Genomic DNA, 15,686 nt, shown 5'->3' on the forward strand with positions numbered 1-15,686 from the left:
ATTATTATTATTATACTGGAAATTATATGGTAAAATCAAGCCCCGACTTATCTGTGGGAGAACTTAAACATGAGTACAGGTATATACGGTATCTATGATCTATTTATAGTGTAGTCTAGTTTTTTACCTGTCTTGCATTTGTCCTGTGTTTATGTACTGTATATATTACACTGTGGTTCTGGGGAATGCTAGTTCATACCAGTGTATGCTGCAATATGGTGTATGGATGGCATGACAATAAAGCTACTTGACTTGACTTCCTTATAACTTTGTATTGAAATGCGTAATAGTATATATTCAAGTTGTAATCTGTTGTTTCATTTTGGGGTCCTTAAGAGCAATCTGTCTTCAAAATTACTAACAAGACAGCTGTTCACAGACGGTAACAAAAGGTATACAAAGTCCTTACATCTACAGTATGTATGGCTCACGGATGACACTTTCCCAAATTTGAACCTCACATGCACAATACATTCCCATACAGAATATAGCATAAAACCACTGAACATATGAAACATAATTGCAGTAAATATGTAAACAATAATAAACATGCATCTGAAACTCCAATTTGCCCCCCCCCCGCCCCACATAAAGAATACAGATTTTAAGGCTGACCTTTTTCACTGACCATCAACAAAAGCCAAATAAATAGGAAAACAAAGGATTGATCTAATGTACGAACGTTTTACTCAGAGACAATTGTAAATAGCATGTCCAAGAGTAAGCAACTCCAGTGACCAAATAATATTAATATTACTTATTATTTAACTGACAAGGCGGCACGGTGGCGCAGTGGGTAGCACTGCTGCCTCGCAGTTGGGAGACCTGGGGACCTGGGTTCGCTTCCCGGGTCATCCCTGCGTGGAGTTTACATGTTCTCCCCGTGTCTGCGTGGGTTTCCTCCCACTATCCAAAGACATGCAGGTTAGGTGGATTGGCGCTTCTAAATTGGCCCTGGTGTGTGGGTGTGTTTGTGTGTGTCCTGAGGTGGGTTGGCACCCTGCCCGGGATTGGTTCCTGCCTTGTTGGCTGGGATTGGCTCCAGCAGACCCCCGTGACCCTATGTTCGGATTCAGCGGGTTGGAAAATGGATGGGTGGCACGGTGGCGCAGTGGTAGCGCTGCTGCCTCGCAGTTAGGAGACCTGGATTCGCTTCCCCGGTCCACCCTGCGTGGAGTTTGCATGTTCTCCCCGTGTCTGCGTGGGTTTCCTCCGGGCGCTCCGGTTTCCTCCCACAGTCCAAAGACATGCAGGTTAGGTGGATTGGTGATTCTAGATTGGCCCTAGTGTGTGTTTGGTGTGTGGGTGTGTTTGTGTGTGTCCTGCGGTGGGTTGGCACCCTGCCCAGGATTGGTTCCCTGCCTTGTGCCCTGTGTTGGCTGGGATTGGCTCCAGCAGACCCCCGTGACCCTGTGTTCAGATTCAGCGGGTTGGAAAATGGATGGATGGATGGATTTAACTGACACCTTTATCTATGGCAACTTACATTTGAGATACAATTGGTTGCAATTTTTCCAATTGGAACACAAGCAGGTGAAGTGACTTGATCATGGTCACTCAGTGTCAGCAGCATGATCTGAACCCACAACTCTGGTTTGAAGTCCAAAGCCTTGACCACGATACCACTTGCTACCAACAGTAGCCTTTGTTTAAAAAATTGTATAAAGAAAAGTACTTAGTTACAGAGTAGCATTTACATAGACAGCACTATAACTGAGGTCCATTGTCTTATGAAATTCCCAGGAAAAACCAGGTCACATAGTTAGTCTGCATATACAGTCAGGTCCATAAGTATTTGGACAGTGGCACAATTTCCATAATTTTGGCTCTAGTAATGTCTATACCACCATAATGGATTTGAAATAAAGCACTCATTTTGCGATGGAAGTGTTGACTTTCACCTTTAATTCAAAGGGTTTGCCAAAAATATTATAAGAGTCACCTGCATGTGAGGGTGCGGTCTGTCTCAGTTGCTTCATCGGCTACCTGCAGTGTGGGATTGAGACGCTGTTCGCATGGAGGCATATAAGGAAGAGCTGTCATAAGAAAAGGGGAGAATCAAGAGAAAGCGACAGAAGGAAAATGAAAGATCAAAGAAGAAAGGAGGTTAAAGAGAGGAACTGAGAGAAAGGCAGGAGTGAGCGAGAGCCGGTGCAAGTATGAAGGATGGGAATGGAGCCCCAGGAAGGAGAGTTTAGCCAATGCTCCTGTTCAGTGACCATTATGCTCAGTTTGTGCTCTTGTTATGGGAAGAGCCAGCAACTGGCAGCGGTGGGAGGACAGCATGCTCTCGCTGGGAGGAACCAGGTTTCAGCGGCGGTGCAAGCAAACAAGGCTCAGCGGCTCCTTGTGGAGTGCTGTGGGATTGGCGGTGGGGACACGGGGCAAGATAAAATGTTGTCTGTGCCTGTTGGATGGACATCTCTCTGTGCTGTGGAGCCAGGTTTACAAGGAAGGCACCAGGACTCTGAATTATAAAAGATAGTTTCCTTCCTGTGGTTTTAATCTCTTTTTTAATGGATTTAATGATAGGGATTTTCAACCTCCACAAATTAATTTTAATGGATTATTTGTTTTTAACCTCCACTTTGTTTTGACTGTTTTTAATAAAAGCACTATCACTTTTGCACCTACTGTGTGAGTGTCCTCATCTGCTGGCTCTTCCCTTGGGTGCATTTCCAGTGGTAGCGGGTTCAGATCAACTAGGAGTGTGGAGCTAACCCGCACTGTCACAGATGGGTCCTTTATCAGTCCTTCTTACTTGCTCGTCCTTCGGTTTTCTGTAACTCTTATGTTTACTGGAATTGTGGGGGGCAAAGCCTCAGTAAAATCATGTTTCCTACTCCTTTTGTCTACAATAAATTTTACTGTTCTGATATTATATTCAGGGTGGCATGGTGGCACAGTGGTAGCATTGTTCCCTTGCAGATAGGAGACCCAGGCTTGTGTCCTGGGTCCTCCATGCATGTGATGTCAACAATCCTTCCCTATTTAAGATGGCTGTATGCTGCATGCAATGTCCAAGCTTTTGGATTGTCTAACTGCCTTTATGATTGCAGGCAAATTAATTATTAATTAAAGGGAGGTTTGACACAAGTGACAAAGGCAGAATGAGTCCAAAATAAATTGGGGTGCCAACCGAATCAATCCTTTTTAATACAGGCAGAAAAACAAAATCATGGTGGCCCTTAAGCATGAATCATCACACGCGTTTGCCTCAAGTTTTGTCCTGTAGTGGTATCAAAATAGAAAAAATGGTTAGTCTTTAGGGGAGCGCCAGTCTCTGGGGCGCTCAGGTCCAAAATGTGATGACGGCACCTCCCTGGGACGTCTACTCTTGTATCGTCTGGATCGGGAGGGGCTGGGCGTTTCTGGCTCTGCTGCCCTGATTGGGTGTCTCCTCAGTACTGTGTAGGGAAAAAGAGACAAAACTGTTAGTGACAGCGCACTCTCTCGTCCCAGGGTGGTACTGCATTCCTCAGGTAAATCCAAAAGGCACACGTGTGACAAAGTCTTCTTACCAACATTTAGGATCTCTGCTATGGATTCTTAATCTGCTGATTCGTTAGTTATGTTTTGATTTTGCTTTTTCGATAGACCCTTACGAGTTGTTTGTTGATTCTTTTGTTCTGGGTTTTCTATTTCTTTGTCTGTATACTATTTAGTTGGTCTTGGATTGGCTGACTTTTATCATCTTTGTCCAAAACAGATTTATTTATGTGTACAGGGAATGGATGTGCATATCTATATTTATATTTCAATTCTACACTTTGTACGGTTGGGAGATGCTAAACATTTAGATAGATAGATAGATAGATAGATAGATAGATAGATAGATAGATACTTTATTAATCCCAATGGGAAATTCACATTTTCCAGCAGCAGCATACTGATACAATAAATAATATTAAATTAAAGAATGATAATAATGCAGGTGAAAAAGAGACAATAACTTTGTATAATGTTAAATGTTAACGTTTACCCTTTACCCCCCCCCCCCCCCGTGGAACTGAAGAGTCGCATAGTTTGGGGGAGGAATGATCTCCTCAGTCTGTCAGTGGAGCAGGACGGTGACAGCAGTCTGTCGCTGAAGCTGCTCTTCTGTCTGGAGATGATACTATTTAGTGGATGCAGGAGATTCTCCATAATTGATAGGAGCCTGCTGAGCGCCCTTCGTTCTGTCACAGATGTTAAACTGTCCAGCTCCATGCCAACAATAGAGCCTGCCTTCCTCACCAGTTTGTCCAGGTGTGAGGCGTCTTTCCTCTTAATGCTGCCTCCCCAGCACACCACCGCGTAGAAGAGGGCGCTCGCCACAACTGTCTGATAGAACATCTGCAGCATCTTATTGCAGATGTTGAAGGACGCCAGCCTTCTAAGGAAGTATAGTCGGCTCTGTCCTTTCTTGCACAGCGCATCAGTATTGGCAGTCCAGTCTAATTTATCATCCAGCTGCACTCCCAGATATTTATAGGTCTGCACCATCTGCACACAGTCACCTTTGATGATCACGGGGTCCATGAGGGGTCTGAGCCTCCTAAAATCCACCACCAGCTCCTTGGTTTTGCTGGTGTTCAGTTGTAGGTGGTTTGAGTCGCACTATTTAACAAAGTCATTGATTAGGTCCCTATACTCATCCTCCAGCCCATTCCTGATGCAGCCCACGATAGCAGTGTCATCAGCGAAGTTTTGCACATGGCAGGACTCCGAGTTGTGTTGGAAGTCCGATGTATATAGGCTGAACAGGACCGGAGAAAGTACAGTCCCCTGTGGCGCTCCTGTGTTGCTGACCACAATGTCAGACGTGCAGTTCCCAAGACGCACATACTGAGGTCTGTCTTTAAGATAGTCCATGATCCATGCCACTAGGTATGAATCTAATCCCATCTCTGTCAGCTTGTCCCTAAGGAGCAAAGGTTGGATTGTGTTGAAGGCGCTAGAGAAGTCTAGAAACATAATTCTTACAGCACCACTGCCTCTGTCCAAGTGAGAGAGGGATCGGTGTAGCATACAGATGATGGCATCCTCCGCTCCCACCTTCTCCTGATATGCAAACTGCAGAGGGTCAAGGGCGTGTTGAACCTGTGGCCTAAGGTGGTGAAGCAGCAGCCTCTCCATGGTCTTCATCACATGTGATGTCAGAGCAACAGGCTGAAAGTCATTCAGCTCACTAGGATGTGATACCTTTGGTCATAATAAAATGCTTCATGAAGGGCTCCCATTTATATTTCCTTGCAGCATTCTGGCTTAATTCATCTGAAATGTTTTTTATCTTTAGGGAAGTTTTATTATTTTTTTTTAATGGCTGGCTTAAATTGTATGTGAGCTACTACTCCCTATAATCAAGGCGATAAAATGTTGCTATTTTTAAACATGGTGTTAGTTTAGCTAATATGCAATGGATCTCACATAAATGTGGAAGTACTGAGAATTCTAAAATTTGTGGCTTTTTTTATGAACATTAGTACCCTCCTTAACGTTAGACCCGAGCGTTACTCGGTCTGCGAAAACCATGCTAAAAGTGTTTGTCCCGAGTATCACTCTGGCAACTTTACAGATGTATCCTGTGTAAGCGTTAGAACCGAGAATCACTTGGGCTGTAAAAGTGCTGTCAGTGCTGCCATTCTTTGGAGGAATTATGTCTGAGTGTAGGTTTTCACTAACTATGAAATATCCCCACTTTACCAACAATGAAGACTCTGATGAGAATACCCATCCAGCACCCAAAATGAAGAAAATTTGTGAGATATACCAGGCAATTGAAGTAAAAATTCGGAGTGTTTATATTCCGGACCGTGATGTTAGCATCAATGAAAGTCTCATGGCTTATAAGGGCAGACTATCATGGATACAGTACATCACGTCAAAAAGAGCAAGATTTGGCATCAAGTTTTATGAGCTTTGTGAATCTAAAAAGGGATACATTTGGAATTCGGTTCTGCACACAGGAAAGGGGACAATGTTTGATACTGGCTGTGAGGCTAAGGATCTGCGCTGGTATCCCGAAGGTTGCCAGTTCGAATCCCCGTCAATGCCAAAAAGAAATTCTACTCTGCTGGGCCCTTGAGCATGGCCCTTAACCTTCAATTGCTCCAGGGGCGCTGTACAATGGCTGACCCTGCGCTCTGACCCCAAGGGGTATGCGAAAACTAACAAATTCCTAATACAAGAAATTGTATAAGGCGAAATAAAGAATACAAAAAAAAAAATAAATCAGTTCAGCGTTATTATGTCATCAGTGCCAACTTTGATAGATGCTCTGCTGGATCAAGGTTACTGTGTAACCATGGACAATTTTTATACTTCACCAGAGCTATTTGACATCTTACTGCAAAGAAAGACTGACACATATGGAACAGTGCATCCTAACTGTCGTGGCTTGCTTGAAGACTTTGGCAGAGCTAAATTACAGTGAGGTGCGCTAGAGTAACTTGACAAAAGGGTAAAGTGCTTCTGCTGAAATGGAAAGATAAGAAAGATGTTTGACTTCTTAGCACCGAACATAATGCAACTATAGTCTCTCGACAGGCAAAAGGCAACAAGCAGGTTACAAAGCCTTGTGCTGTGGTTGACTATAATAGCATGTTGGGCAGCATAGATCATGTAGATCAAGAACTGACTTTCTATCCCATTATGCAGAGGCAACAAAAGAAATACTTGTAAAAGAGGCGCTATATTGCGCCTGACCCGGCACAGACTCACACAGAGGCACGTGTAAAAATAAATAAACTTTTTATTTTCTTCACCTGTGGGGCACGTCTTCCCTGTGAACTCCACAGGCACAACACAGTCCCAAAAAGCACAATCCAGCAACACAAAACACTTCCTTCTGGCACCACCGCTCCTCCCGTCAAACTTTGTCCTCCTCCTCCCAACTCTGGCCACTGAGTGGTGGTTGTTGGCCCCTTTTATAGCCCACCCAGAAGCGCTCCAGGTGTTTGATCACCTGTTTCCAGCTGCACTTCCGGGTGGGGCTGAAGATTCTTCCAGCCAGGCTCCGGGCCCCATGCCGCACCCCCTGGTGGCCACCCCAGATCCCAACAGGGCTGTGGAGAACTCCATCTCCCATGGAGCTCTGCGGGAAGCTGAGGCATTGCTCCAACCCAGGGGGGCGGCCATCCAGCATCCAGGGGGAGGTATTGCACCGTCCAGGGCTGCTCCCCCTGAAAATACAGTGAAGGGGCGTCTGCCACATACTACAAAAAGATATTTTGTCATCTGGTGGAACAGTGCATTTAGAATGCTTTGGTGTTATGCAAACATTAAGCTGGAAAAACTGTATCTCATGCAAACTTTACATGCCAGCTTGTAGAACAAATCATTGCTGCACATCCATCGTCCGCACTACCGCTAAAGAGACATGATCAACCCAGCACATCACAGATCAATCCAGAGCGTCTTATTGGTAGGCATTTTATTGATGATATACCAACTTGTACCTGTGCAGTGTGCTGTTCAAAAACTGATAAATCTGGAAAGAAAATCCAAAAAGAAACACGCGATTATTGTGCCGACTGTGATGTTGGATTGTGTCTTTCACTGTGCTTTATGATTTACTGCACAAAGGAGTCATTTTGAGATTATATACTGTTTTGGCATCATTAGCAGTATTGTTATTACTGTTCTGCGGTGGGCTGGTGCCCTGCCCAGGGTTTGTTTCCTGCCTTGTGCCCTGTGTTGGCTCGGATTGGCTCCAGCAGACCGCCGTGACCCTGTAGTTAGGATATAGCGGGTTGGATAATGGATGGATGGATTATTACTGTTATTATTTTTGTTATTATCATTCATTTCATATTATTTTTATTGATCATTACTATTATTATTTGTATCATTATTATACTTTTGAGATTTAGTAAAAATGCAATGCTTTTTACATGTGTTTTTGGAATAATATATATATTTTTTAACCATTTCATGCTTTAATGTCCCACTTTCGGCATTTTATAAATTTCCTAGGCAATGCTCCCAACCTCCCCCTCCTCCTCCTAGGCAATGCCTAATTTCACACATTGACGGTAACATATATACAATAAATAAATATATGTATATATACAGAGTGTGTATATATATATATATATATATATATATATATATATATATATATATATATATATATATATATAAACACACATACGCATTCAGACCTCGTCACTTTTCACACATTTTGCTAGGTTGCAGCCTTGTGCTATAATAATTAAAATTATTTTTTTCCCACATCAAGCAACGCTCAATATCCCTGAATGACAAAGTGAAAACAGCATTTTAGAATTTTTTGCAAATTTGTTAAAAATAAAAAAAAAACTGAAATAGCACATTGACACAATTATTCAGACCCTTTGAGAAGCTTGTTGTGTCAGACCTTAGAAGACTCCAGGCTGCAATCACTGCCAAAGTGAATTTCCCCTTGGGATTAATAAAGTATCTATCTATCTATCTATCTATCTATCTATCTATCTATCTATCTCTCTCTCTCTCTCTCTCTCTCTCTCTCTCTCTCTCTCTATCCATCTGAGTGTTCCTTGACAATGGAAAAAATTAATTTAAATGATTTTAGTACAATGCAGCAACAGAACCAAATGTGTAAAAAGTGAGGAAGTCTGAATAATTGTAAATTGTAAATGCATGCAAATTAAATAAATATATGCACACATATTCACTAAATATAAATAGTATACAGCAGAATCAGAAATTATTCAGACCCTTTCACTTTCTTTACATTTTGTTATGTTGTAACCTTGTGCTAAAATCATTTAAATTCATTTTCTTCCTCATCAAGCAACAGTGAATACCTCAAAATGACAAAGCAACAAAATTTAAAAAAACAAATTCCAAATTTATTAAAAGGAAGAACTGAAATACCCCATTGACACAAGTATTCTGACCCTTTACTCCGTGCTTAGCTCCATCCCATTTGGCAGCGATTACAACATGGGGTCTTCTTGGGTTTGACGCCACAAGCTTCACACATCTGGGGGTTTTCTTTCATTCTTCTCTACAGATCCTGTCAAGCTGTTTCTTTGTACTAGGGGAAAAAAAACAGAGCAGGTAGCTTGTTCTACACGTGGCGCAGTGGTAGTGCTACTGCTTTGCAGTAAGGAGTCTGTGGAAGATTGTGGGTTCGCTTCCCGGTTCCTCCCTGTGTGGATAGAGCTTTGAGTATTGAGAAAAGTGCTATGTAAATGTAATGAATTTAATTATTATTATGTACCCTTGACCAATGCAGATTGTGTAATGTTAGGACATGTGGTGCACTGAAACACCTACTATTCCTTCCTGACAGTCTCTGCACTGTAATTTGCTTGTAATCTTTTGTTATTGTAAATTGTTGAAAAAGAATCTGCAAACAGGGAATTCACTTGTACACAAAAGTAAAATAATATATATAATCTCCAGTTTATTCATAAAGTATTCAGACCCTTTTACTTTGTTCATAATTTGCAGCATTGTGCTACAATCACTTAAGTTAATTTTTCTCACATCAAGCAACACTCAATTCCCTGGAATGACAAAGTGAAAACAGGATTGTAGAATTTTTTTTTTAATTTATTAAAAGAAAAAAACTAAAATATCACATTGATACGAGTATTCAAAACCTCTCCAAAGCTTGTCATGTCAGATCCAAGTTGATTCCAGGCTGTAATTGCTGCCAAAATTGCTTCAACTAAGCACTGAGGAATGGATCTGGATACTTGTGCCAATGGGATATATATGTATTTTTAAAATGAATTTGTAAAAATCTCTAAAATCTTGTTGTCAGTTTGTCATGCGGAGTTATTGAGTGTTGCTTGATGAGGGAGAAAATTTATTTAAATGATTTTACAGGCTCTGAAGAAGGTATGGAAGATGTTTTAATGCACAATATGTCTAATTTGCATTGGTCCAGAGTGGATTTATGAAAAAGCTCCCTGTCCCATTTGTTTTTTTGCCCCACAGTGGAAAGAAATTTAAAACTTGAGAGGATCTGTAGAGAAGAATGGCAGAAAATTTCGCAATCCAGGTGTGTGAAGCTTGTAGTGTGAAACCCAAGAAGACATCTGGTCATAACCGCTGCCAAATGGGCTTCAAATAAGTACTGAGAAGAGTCTGAATTCTTGTGTCAATGTAATATTTCATTAGCCCATGTTTTTGTTTTTTGCCCCAAATTGAAACACACACACACACACACACATATATACAGTATATACTGTATATATATATATATATATATATATATATATATGACAGTAAACTATTTCAACCATTCTATGATCTGCTCCTCACAAACTGAGGGCACCGTGGCGGATGTTAGCAGATTGCTGGCCAACCACAAGCGTTACCTGGTAGGTAACCACCCATACAATCAGATTGTGACACAGACTACGTATGCCGTGAATATATATATATATATATACATATACACACACACATACAAATATACATATATACTTACAGTATACATATACTGTATGTAGTGGCATGAGTTACAAAGGCAAACCGAGTACCAAAAATTAACCGGAGAGCTAACTGGGCCAACCCCATTTAATTCAAAAACTGAAAAGTAAAGTAACAAGTGCTCGGTGACCCACAAACATAAGCAGTGCAGCTAGTTGCCTCAAGTTTGCCTTCTAGCGGCGTCAAAACATAAACGTGTCAGGCTTTAGGAGAGCTCTAGTTTTTCAGATGCTCTGTTTCAAAATGTGATGCCACTCTCTGGGGACATCTGCCTTTATATCATCTGGACCAGAAGGGGCAGGGCTTCATTGCCCTTAACAGGCGGCTTCTTGCTGCTGTGAGGTAAAAAGGTGACAAGACTATTAGCGATACTGCACCCTTTCTGTCCAGGGTGGTTGAGCATACTTCAGACAAACCTGGAAGGCAATCCTCTGGCGGACATGCGTGACACTATTAGACATACAGGTATATAAATGAAAGATCTGTGTGTGTGTGTGTGTGTATATGGAGCAGTCTGCTCTGCTCATGCTCAACCACAGCCAGTAGATGGCGCATGCATGTACTTTAACATTTTTTCAGAGCTTGCATGCAGCTCATGTCTCACTACTAAAGACCAGTGTGTAGAAAACGCAGTACTAATGAGACAGATGAACAGACACAACGTCGAGTGGAAGCAAACGCTGTGGCTCAACAACGTGCAAATGAAACACCTCCTCTAAAAACATTATCTAGCTGGTGGTATTTACAAGGATTCATATGCCAGTGATATGGCATCACTATTGTCTTCTTATGAAAACCTGTAGGGCGGCAAGCAATGGTGAGTCCATGTCTTCTGCCCTGGGTAATTCTTAAGAGTTAGCCGACGCCTCTCCAAGTTCACAAATACAGTAAAACTGCTTGGGAGTCTTCAGGTTGTTTTTGTCTTAAAGACCATGTGCAGCTAGTGCGTGTCTATATATATATATATATATATATATATATATGCAAAATGCATAGGGGTCTGAATCCACCATAACTGCACATACAGTATATATTATGCTTAAATTTGAGAGAGAATGGGCAGCACTATACACACTGACTTGAATGATGCGGGCTGTAAATGCAGATACATATTACATACATACATAACATATATACACAGAAACATATACAATACATGGAAAATACATATATGGAAATGGAATACAATATAAGGAATGCATGTAAATGCATACATGGATACATACATGGAAATGGAATACAATATATGGAAAATACAACACATGGAAAAATGTGTTTTCATCTATTTTGAAATACCTACAGAATACTGATGCAGTCTAACTTTGAGATTGAATGGGCATTAACTGGAATGTGTAAAGTGTTTAGTAAGGCTTTGGACTTCAAATCATGAGGTTGTAGGTTCAAATCCATCTACTGATACTGTGTGACCATGAGCTAGATACTTCACCTGATTGTTCCAACTGAGAAAACAAAAGAAATGGAGGCCAACTGTATGTGTTAACTGTTGGTTGCCTTGGAGAAAGGCGTCAGCGAAATAAGTAGATAATTGTGTAAGGGAGTGCAGTGAGTGTGTACGCCTGATGAGCCCAGAATTAGGGCGAAACATGTGTCGTGTACTCTTTGCATTATTTGACAGTAAACTATTTCAACCATTCTATGATCTGCTTCTCGCAACTGAAGGAGGGCACCGTGGCAGATGTTAGCCAACTTGCTGACCAACCACAAGCGTTACCTGGTAGGTAACCACCCATACAATCAGATTGTGACACAGACTACGAATGCAATGAATATTATATATATATATATATATATATATATATATATACATATATACACACACACACATATACACATATATGTGTATGTGTATATATAGATATATATATAGTACAGACATATATACATAATTATACACACATACAAACTGGATATACACGCAGACATACACTAAAATATGTTGTTGCGCTGGACCGTACAGTATATAAACGCACATTACATGTAGACGCATACACAGTTAAGCCTCGAGGCGGAATGGGCACACTAGTGAAGCACTGAGCAAACTGGGAAACTCCAGTACTCCCAACAGCACGCCGCGAGTTAGTTCCTCTTGGCCATTTTCTGTAAGGCGCACACCGGGCTGGCCCGTCGGGCTTCTTTTCGGCGGTGTTCCGCTTCCACGGGCTTGAAAGCCCGGGGCCTGAAGGAGGCGTGAGAAAGTTGAGTAGGGGAGTTCATCGCCCGAATCGAGACGGTTTCGAAGAAGGATGAGTGCTTCCGCAGCGTACGAGGGAAGGCGGCGAGTCGGCTGGAGCGCTCCAGTGTAACGTTATGGTCGTGCAGCCCTTTGTCTGCGGGAGCTCGCTTGTGCCGTGCGAGAGAGGTGCGTGATGGCGGAGCGGGGTCTGCATTAGGACAGACTGCAACAGAGAAGCGCCGGCGCCACACGCAGCCTCCCTTCCTCCGGAACGAGCGGCTGACAGGCGGGCGAGCGGGCAGGAAGGACTGTACACACCGGCGACAACAGCTCACCGACGACCGGGATCCCCTCCCCCCCCTCTGGTCGCCCCCTCCGCCCCTTTTTTTATTTTCATGTTGTCATTAAGTCCCCTTCTCCACTTCTGCTGTAACCCTGCTATCCCGAGGAGATTGATCGCGAGCCAAACAAGAGAAACCGCATGAACCGCATCCATCGAGGAGGTAACGAGAGTTCATCTACTTTCTTAAAAAATAAGTTAATTAAGAAAAAAAATTTTGACAAAGAACCAAATGAGCTGCTCGTTTTTTTTTTTGCTTTTTTTTGGTTTCAATTTCGGCAGAAGAGCAGAGTTCTAATTGCAGAGGCTTGTGAGGCAGGGAAATTTTTAATTTGTGGACTGTTGTTAATAAACTTTTCAGTTTTTCGGAATCGTCTTTTGGGTTGGATGCGGGTGTTGAAGATTGTTTGTCGGCTTGTTTTTATTTGAACAGTCGCCAGCAGAAATGCATTTAGAGGAGGAGGAGGAGGAGGATAAAGGGTAGCGGACGAAAGAGCAGAAAACGAAAACACAAAAAAAATGAGCGAGAGAAAAAACGTAGCCATCTTCAGCGGCTGCTTCATCGCCATGGCAAATTTTATTTCTGCAAAACAATAGAGGTAATTTTAAATTAACCTGCTTACGGATTATTTAAAAATATATGAAGACTGCCCCCACTAATATAAAATTCTTTGAATTTTCGGCCATTATTTTGTCAAATGTTGATATGCTGTTAAAAAAAAAAATTTAAATGGCGCCACCTGTTGGTGACTATTTACTCAAATTGTAATTTATTTTCTTTTTTGAGAGAATTGAGAATTTTTTTTTTCCTTTCTAAATTTAGGACTCGAATTTAAATGCGATTTGTTTTTAGGTTTAAATTTGTTTTAGATAAAATTTGCATTTAAAGTTTAATCTGTATTAAATGTTGTACATTTAAACATTACAATTGTATGTATTTCTGGCAAAATGCAGACAACCAATTTGATACATTTTAAAAGATTTCTGTTTATTTACTTTTTGTAAATTATAATTTGTTTTTGACCAAAAAATGTAGATCTTACAAGAAAGTAGTGATACCTAATGGTGAAGAAGATGATTTAGGAAATTGATAGATTTTAATTGTGTGAAAATATATAGAAAATCATAACTGATATGGTTTAATTGCTCAAAAAGAATGTGTAGGGAAGCAATACCATTACATAACAATATATTCATCAAATTTTATTATAAAATGAAATATCAATATAAAAATAGGTTTTAATCTTGGATGAATTAAAAATGAACAATTTATTCATCTGCACTAAAATGTTAGTTTTTGCACACCTTTTTAAAATCTTTAAGCCTGTTATTACTTTATAATGTCAGTTTGCCATTTTACATGCCTTCAGCATTATTTGTAAAAATAGGAACCATTTATCCGGTGCAATTAGTATTGTCTGCCCTTCTTCATTCAGTTTCAGTTTTTGAAACAATGAAGATGAAGTTTAAAAATGAAAAGTTTTCATAGCAAGCCAATAAATCTTGTTCTCATTATTGCAAGATTTATTAAGTTTTTAAGAAATGTGTATTTAAGATTATTTAGATTTGCACTTGAGAAGATTTCTTAAACTATTTTGTTGCCACACATTTCTAAATAAAAGCAAAGCAACTCCCATTTTCAAGTTTTCTGGTTTTTGCATTTTCATTTTTTGCAGCAGGCCTTTTCTTTATGTAACTTGTCTGCAGGATAATTCCTATTAAAAACTTGTATTTAGATCTCTGATTGAATACTATTCTTGGAAACACCCCCCCCCCCTCCCTTTTTTTTTTTCCTTGCCAAGAATCTAGAATAGTTTCATTTAGGATATTAACAGGCCTATATGAAAGAAAAGGCAGGCAGGGAGCTGAGGTGTGTCCAATTTATTTAGGGAAATATAGTAGGCTATTTTACTGGAAGTGTTAAATTTCTGTGTTTGTTTAGGATTTGCTGATTTACAGCGTTCTCCACTGAAAGAGTAAAGTGAGAAGACACCTCCCTCCAAGCTTGTTGTTTATACTGTACCAGAAAGTGCTGTATTCGCACTCATGTCTGTAGCATTGACCCATGCAAATTCATTAAACAAAATGGAAGTTTGTTGTTCTTTTTCTCTGTTGAATAGACAGTTTCTGCCATATTTGATTTGGTGAGCTATTTTGTGGACTTAGCCTTTTAATGGAAAGCAAAATTCACTGCAAAATTTGAGAGCGGGAATGTTGTAATTGCCTTTTGTTTGTTCAGAAAATATATGGTTTAAAAGAAAGCATTTATGTAGATCAGGCTGTTAACAAACATGCACATGTTGCATTATGGATGTATTGGGGGGGGGGGGGGGGCCCCCTGACAGAAATTGTACTGGATAAATTGGTCTTACTGAAATAATTTCTAAAAGTGTTTTTTTTTAATATCCAATTTATTGAGTGTAGTATATGGTAATTAATTTAGTTTTAATCATAAGCATGTCAACATTACTGTGGTGGGCTGGCGCCCTGCCTGGGGTTTGTTCCCTGCCTTGCGCCCCGTGTTGGCTTGGATTGGCTCCAGCAGACCCCCGTGACCCTGTAGTTAGGATATAGTGGGTTGGATAATGGATGGATGGATGTCAACATTAATTAAACACAAATTAAATTATACAATAATATGCACATTTTTAGCATAAATATTCATAGAATATTGCATTGCGTTATCTATCCAGGAGTTTCCAGTACTTAGAGTCATTCACG

At 40.7% G+C, this 15,686-nt stretch overlaps 1 protein-coding gene across 6 annotated transcripts in view; it reads left to right on the plus strand.

The window, feature by feature from the left end:
• The first annotated feature begins 12,490 nt into the window (after window positions 1-12,490).
• Window positions 12,491-15,686, plus strand: part of znf618 (zinc finger protein 618) — a 138,396-nt gene continuing 135,200 nt past the window's right edge. For 2 of the 6 annotated variants that reach the window (XM_028809178.2, XM_028809177.2), the window contains exon 1: window positions 12,491-13,128. The gene's annotated coding sequence lies outside the window, so the exon portion shown is untranslated. Of the gene's footprint in view, window positions 13,129-13,398; window positions 13,565-15,686 lie in introns of all 6 variants that reach the window. The other 4 variants (XM_028809179.2, XM_051931941.1, XM_028809176.2 and 1 more) reach the window with 3 other exon arrangements.

The sequence above is a fragment of the Erpetoichthys calabaricus genome, chromosome 9 (genome assembly GCF_900747795.2).
Source record: "Erpetoichthys calabaricus chromosome 9, fErpCal1.3, whole genome shotgun sequence".
Taxonomy (NCBI): domain Eukaryota; kingdom Metazoa; phylum Chordata; class Cladistia; order Polypteriformes; family Polypteridae; genus Erpetoichthys; species Erpetoichthys calabaricus.